Consider the following 7,501-nt stretch of genomic DNA (forward strand, 5'->3'; position numbering starts at 1 on the left):
TACAGTTGATTTTATTTTATTTTTGCTTGTTTCAGATCAGATCAGATCAGATCAGATCAGATCATGTTTATATTTAAAAACTCATTATTACTATTAAATATCTTTCATTACATATAAATAAAAATTATAATAATTGAATATCTATAAAGTACTCGTTGAAACGATCAAACAAGATCCCACATGACTATATTTTTTTATATATTGAGAAAAATCTAAAAGATTCTATCTAATTGTGAATAGTGTCAAGATTCTAAGTGAGAAAGATAAAAAAATACAAAAGAAGTATTATTATTTTCTAGTACATTTGGAGTCCACTCATGCTCATGGTACACCCAAGGGCATTTTCGTAGTTAATTGTAAGTTAAGGGGCACACTGGTAATTTTGGGGTAATAATTGTTCTTTCTTCTTCCTTCCAAAGCTTAGAAACAGAAAAAAATGGAGGAACCAACACAACCTTGCGGATCATTCATGGCGGATTCAACTCAAACATCTGAATCAGAGTTGCAATTTTTTTTATTAAAAGCAATAAATTGTATTAGCGATGATTCAGAAGCTAATTTCGCTCATTTTTGCAAATCAACAATGACGGATTCAACTCATTCGTGCAAATAATTAATGGCTGAATCAATTCAAACATGCGAATCAACAATAAAATTGCAAATTTCTTCATTCAGTGAAATACTTACTGTTGGCATGCAATCAGAAACTAATTCAGGTAAATTTTTGCCCTAAATTTATCTAATTAGTGATGCAATTTTTAATTTTTCCCTAAACAGAAGATGAAGACATCAATGATGAACTCAAGATATTGCCATATTTTCCTGTAGATAACATACATACAATATTTTTTGATTTTTTTTTTATTCTTTTTGGAATTTACTTGTTATTTTAGGAATTTGATAAATTAATCTTACAGTGATTCAAAATACTGTAAATGAACATGAAGAATTTTGCTCAAGTGTTGAGTTGAATGACAATAGATGTCAGTTACTAGTTGCGAAATTCATTATCCAAAATTACTGTTCATTAGCACAAAATGAGCTAGTTTATAAGTTCATTTATTGAAATGTACATTGTTTTTCTTATTCTGTTTTTGAAACTTGATAAATGAATATTACAATGATTCAAAATAATGTAAATGAGCAAGAAGAGTTTTGCTCAATTGTTGCTTTAAATAAATATGTGTCAGTTACTTGTTGCAAAATTGATTCTCCAAAATCACTGTTCATTAGCAAGAACAAGTTTATATGTTCATTTGTCAAAATGTGCATTGTTATTTGATGATTTAATCATTATCTTTTTAAAATGTTTGTATTATGAGCATATTTTATTTTGCTCATATGTGACAAAAAATTATTCTTTGCTAGATATAACAACTGAAGAAATTAAATTAAAAAGAACAAAGATCTTGAAAATGAGCATCAAAAGGAGCTTGCAAGAAGCTGGAACCAAGCAAAAATGGCGGTTAAAGATTGTCAGAGAGGAAAAATGAAGAAGAGAGAGACATAGTGACAGAGGAGAGAGAAATGTAAAGAAAAAGAGGAGAGAGAAATCAGATAAATTTTATATCCATTTGAAACATTATGACCTGGGCTGAAAAGTTTGGGCTGGGTGTATACCTTAAATTGCAATAAATTACGAAAATGTCCCTGGGTGTACCATGAGCATGGTACTCATGGTACACCCAGGTCTACTATAAAGATTCTCGTACATTTGTTCAAAATGATTATTATGATTGTTGTTGTACTTATTAATTATTAATATTGGTAGTTATTATTAATCTTGTTGTTATCATTATAAATGTCATTGTTATCATTATTTTAAGTTATTAAACAATAGAAAATTAAAAGTCACGTGTTAAGAACATAAAATTGACGCAAAAATAAGAAATACATAAAATATGATAGCTCAAATTCATGACAGCGAAACTACTAAATTCGAATTACATTTCAAAATAAGCTAAGTGCGAAATACAAATTATAAATTTAGATTCGGTATACCTCTTCCTATCGAATTCCAAATCTCTATATCTATTTGAAGTTGCACACTATTTATTTCTTTCTTGCGCAAGTCATAGTTGTTTGTATATCTTATTTTATTTTGATGAAAAAAAAGAGTTGAGTCTGTCGACTTCTCAAGTGTGAAATATTTTTTTTAAGGGAAAGTGTGAAACATTGTATAAGTGCTCTTATAAATTAATGACTTGGGTTATATAATTATTTTTAGTAATAATTATTATTAGTAATAATTATTATTAGTAATAATAAAAGTTGTGTAAAAGTTGTAATAGAAATAAAATGATAATAATTGTAATAATACTATAAATAAGATCTTATAATGTATTGCATAATAATGAATTACTCCCTCTGTTTTTTTTTTATCATTCCTACTTTTCTGTGCGCGTCTTCCAATGCACGTTTTAAAACTTAAATATCTTTCATTATATATTAGTAAAAATTATAACGATTGAATATTAATAAAGTACTAATTGAGACGAATCAAATAAGACCCCACTTGACTATATTTTTTCTTATAAATTGAGAACATTTGAGAAGATTCTCTCTATGCATGAATAGTGTCAAGATTCCAAGTGAGAAAGATAAAAAAAAAACAGAGGGAGTACAAAGTAATAATATATTTTATAAAAGATAAGATCTTGTAAATCAGATCAGATGAGATAAGACCAGAAAAAATAAGTTCAGGTCAGATCATCTCAGATATGTTCAGATCAGAAAATTTCAGGTGAACTAAACATAACCTAAGGAAACATGTGACAACCATTGAAACGTAGAGCAATAAAGTATAAAATAATAATTGTCTTTTTGCGTGAAGAAAACAAAAAAATAAGGGTATGAAAGTAAATAATATGTGGGTACCACATAATAAAAGTAGAGATATTTAGCAAATGTAGCAACTAAAAAGACACATATTTAAATTGTAAAATATAGCAACTAAAAAAAGACGAAGGAGCACATATTTACCTGTACAGTACCGATCTTCTTTTTATTACTCAATCCGTTTCTTTTTAATGATTACAATTTCATCTTGGAAAATTACACTATTATTTTTGACCGGTTATCTTGATATTTTTTATAATTAAAAATATAGTCATGAGTCTTGTTAGATTTGTCTCGATTTGTAGATTTATGATATCAAATTTTAAAATTGTTAGAAGGAATAAGAGATATTAAGGCTATGTTCAGTTCACCTTATTTTTGCTTATTTCAGATTTAATCAGATCTGATCAAATCACATCAGAAAAAATAAGTTCAGATCAGATAAGATCAGATCATGCTTATATTTAAAAACTCATTATTACTATTAAATATCTTTCATTACATATTAGTAAAAAGTATAATAATTGAATATTAATAAAGTACTCATTGAGACGAATCAAACAAGACCCACATGACTATATTTTTTCTTATATATTGAGAAAAATCTAAAAGATTCTCTCAATTGTGAATAGTGTCAAGATTCTAAGTGAGAAAGATAAAAAAAATACAAAGGGAGTATTATTATTTACTAGTACATTTGTTCAAAAGATTATTATTGTTGTGTTGTACTTATTAATTATTAATATTGGTAATTATTATTAACCTTGTTATCATTATAAATGTCATTGTTATTATTATTTTAAGTTATTTTGTTGTTATTAAATAATAGAAAATTAAAAGCCACGCGTTAAGAACATAAAATTGACGCAAAATTAAGAAATATATAAAATATGATACTCAAATTCATGACAAGAAACTACTAAGTTCGGATTACATTTCAAAAATAAGCTAAGTGCGAGATACAAATTATAAATTTAGATTCGGTATACCTCTTTCTACCGAATTCCAAATCTCTCTAGCTATTTGAAGTTGCACGTTATTTATCTCTTTCTTGCGCAAGTCATAGTTGTTTGTATATCTTATTTTATTTTATATGAAAAAAAAGAGTTGAGTCTGCAGACTTCTCAAGTGTGAAACATTGTATAAGTGCTCTTATAAATTAATGACTTGAGTTATATAGTTATTTTTAGTAATAATTATTATTGTTATGATTATAATTATTATTGTTGTTATTATAATAATCATAATAATAATAATAATTATTATTAATAATAAAAGTTGTGTAAAAGTTGTAATAGAAATAAAATGATAATACTAGTAATACTATAAATAAGATCTTATAATGTATTGCATAATAATGAATTACAAAGTAATAATATAATAGTAATAATATAATTTATAAAATATAAGATATTGTAAATCAAATCAGATCAGATCTGATCAGAAAAAATAAGTTCAGATCAGATAAGTTCAGATCATAAAATTTCAGGTGAACTAAACATAACCCAAGAGTTAAAAAACGTCTTAGAAATTGGGCCCAAACATGCAACAAGCCAACAACTAAGGCTATGTTTATTTCACCTGAAATTTTCTGATTTGAACTTATCTGATTTGATTTGAACTTATTTTTTCTGATATGATCTGATCTGATTTACAAGATCTTATCTTTTAGATTTTTCTCAATATATAAGAAAAAATATAGTCATGTGGGGTCTTGTTTGATTCGTCTCAATGCGTACTTTATTAATATTCAATTATTCTAATTATTACTAATATGTAATGAAAGATATTTAATAATAATAATAATAATAATAATAATAATAATAATTTTTAAATATAAGCATGATCTGATATGATCTAATCTGAAATAAGCAAAAATAAGGTGAACTGAACATAGCACCATTACTCACAATCTTAAAAAAAGATCATCCCACTCTCTTTCTAACTTTCTCTCTCTAAAAAATAACATCCCACAATCTTTTCCCACTTATCTTCTTAACAATAAACCAAAAAAAAGATCATCCCAACTACTTTTACCTACTCAACTACTTTTTTTTACCCCACCCAACCACTTTTTTCTCTCTCATCACCCCGTCACCATTATATAATATTTTTATTATTTACTTTTTAATAATATTAAATATTCATTACTAATTGATTAAAAAATTAATTTATAAATACATAATTAGTGTTTTTAGCATTAACTAAATTAAATGTACAAAAATATTGTTTATTTTTTTTAAAGTGTAAAAATGGAAGATATTTCATATAAATTAAGCAAAATTATAGAAAATTAGTAAATAGTTAGAAAAAAATTTATCCAAAGTATTACAAAATGGGTCTCTAATTGTAGATCTCTGAAAAATAGAGCCATTGGTATTTTTTTTTATTTTTTTCGCTTTGTATTTTTTAAGATATTTCATTTTTAATATTTATAATTGTATTATTTCTCTCACCTGCTGTCAAATTATGACGCGCACGTCAGAAATATGACTAAAGTTAATTTTTTTTGGCTTTCCCCAAGCCAAAACGATGCATTTTGGCTGAACTCTAGCCAAAACACGTCGTTTTGGTTGGGGAAAAGCCAAAAAAAATATTTTTCGTCAGATCAGGCAATGGGTCCCACCCCACGCCTGATCAAGTTTTCACTCACCCCATGCATTTTTTTCCCCAATCATCCCCACTCATCTCACAATTATTCTCAATCACCATTAAGAGGCTTTTTTTTTTTTTAAGATTGATGACTTGATCTTATTTTTCAATTGTGAGTAAGGGTGCTCTAAGAGGAAGCCCAGGGAGTAAGTTATACTCTTCAACTTCTATCTTTTGAGTTTAGTATACCTTTTGTTTTCACGCCGTCTAAATGTATTATTTTGAGTATTAATATTTTTAATTATGCATAATTGAAAATTATAAATTTGATATTTAAAAACATAATATTTAAACAAATCTAATTCAACAGTATCTCAGTTAATTATATTTTTCCTTATGTATTATAAAAGAACAAATCAGACAAATTAAGTTGATGATCATCTCTATTATATAAGGGAAGAGGAGGGGGACACCAAAAATGATATTTTCTTTTATACCCTTAAGTAATAAAGCACAAATTCATCATCTTTTATCATCATTGATTTATTAGCTTTCAGAAAACAGAAGAAAAATATACAATGAACTTTATGACATCATCATTGATTTATTGGCTTTCAGAAAACAGAAGAAAAATATAAAATGAACTTTATGAATAATTTTTCGTATATATTAGTATGCAATTGACTTTTTTATTTGTTTTTGTACGCATCGCGTGCATATAGGACTAGTAGTAAACTATCAAAGCATATCAACTAAAGTATTACAACAACCTTCTTGTGATGAAGTGAGATACTTTGGTCATGCCTAAACCCTCACGTCTTTTTTATTCTTAGGTCTTCTATTATTCAAGTTTAAAGTTTTTACCAAGTGAGATAAGTCTTGTTTGCTTATTAATCAACCTAAGGTAATTGTATAAGAGTGAGAAATAATTGTGTTAACCTGGCATTTAGTATTTATAATGTTTATTATATAGACCTATGACTAGTAAAGTACCATTTCACCCTTTACAATATAATATTATCCTTTACATATAATATTATCCAATACACCCCCTCAATCTTTACAGGGTGAAACGAAGGATAGATTGGTAGGATGTTTAGCAAACAAGTCAGTAGAAAGGCTCTTAGTAAAACTGTCTGCAACCTGAGACTGAGTAGGAACATGTCGATTAATATTAAGACCACCCTTGGCAACCATTTCTCGAACAAAATGATAATCCACGTCAATATGTTTGCTACGATCATGATGAAATGGATTAGCAGTGAGATACGTAGCAGAAACATTGTGACGACGGTGTCAGGTTGGGCCGCGGGAAGCCAGGCGGATAGCGCATAGGAGTGCGGGACGACGATACCTGTGAGGCAGCGTCGAGACCGGAGAACGTCGCCGTGGAGTAGCCGAGGGAGTGCGACGATCAGGCGCTGGCGGCAAAAAAGGCCGCGAGAAAAAGGTGGCAGCGTAGGGCTGCGGGCCTGCAGTAGAGGCGACTGTGGCCGCGGCGGCGGATGCGAGCGCCGACGAGAACGTCGGGGCGGCAGCGGATGTCGTTGGCAGGGGCTGCATGAGGGCAGCAGAGGCAGCGGAAGGTGTGGATGTGAAATCCATGGCTAGGGAATATGTACGTAAAAGAAATCGGTGGAGAAAAGAAAAAAAAATCTTTTACTTGAAAAATTAATGTTGAAAAAAAATTTCTTTTAGGAAATACTAGGCTGTGATACCATGTACAAGAGTGGGAAATAATTGTGTTAACCTGTTGTAGGTTAACATGGTATTCAATATTTATAATGTTTACAATACAGACCTATGACTAGTAAAATACCATTCTACCCTTTACAATATAATATTATCCTTTACATATAATATTATCCAATAGTAATGAAGTCCAACTTCGAATAAATTAGAGTAGAGTATGTTGTTTACCCAAAGTCTTCTTAAGTAAGAGGAACTTTTGTAAAAAAAATTACTTATTATCATTAATAAACGTGATATTCTCTTGAATTCTCAAAAAATTTGTCGCTCCATCCCTGCAGGCAGAGAACGCATAGCTATCTCTGTTGTGCTATCCAGGGTT

The sequence above is a fragment of the Beta vulgaris genome, chromosome 7 (assembly GCF_026745355.1).
Source record: "Beta vulgaris subsp. vulgaris cultivar EL10 chromosome 7, EL10.2, whole genome shotgun sequence".
Classification (NCBI taxonomy): Eukaryota; Viridiplantae; Streptophyta; class Magnoliopsida; order Caryophyllales; family Amaranthaceae; genus Beta; species Beta vulgaris.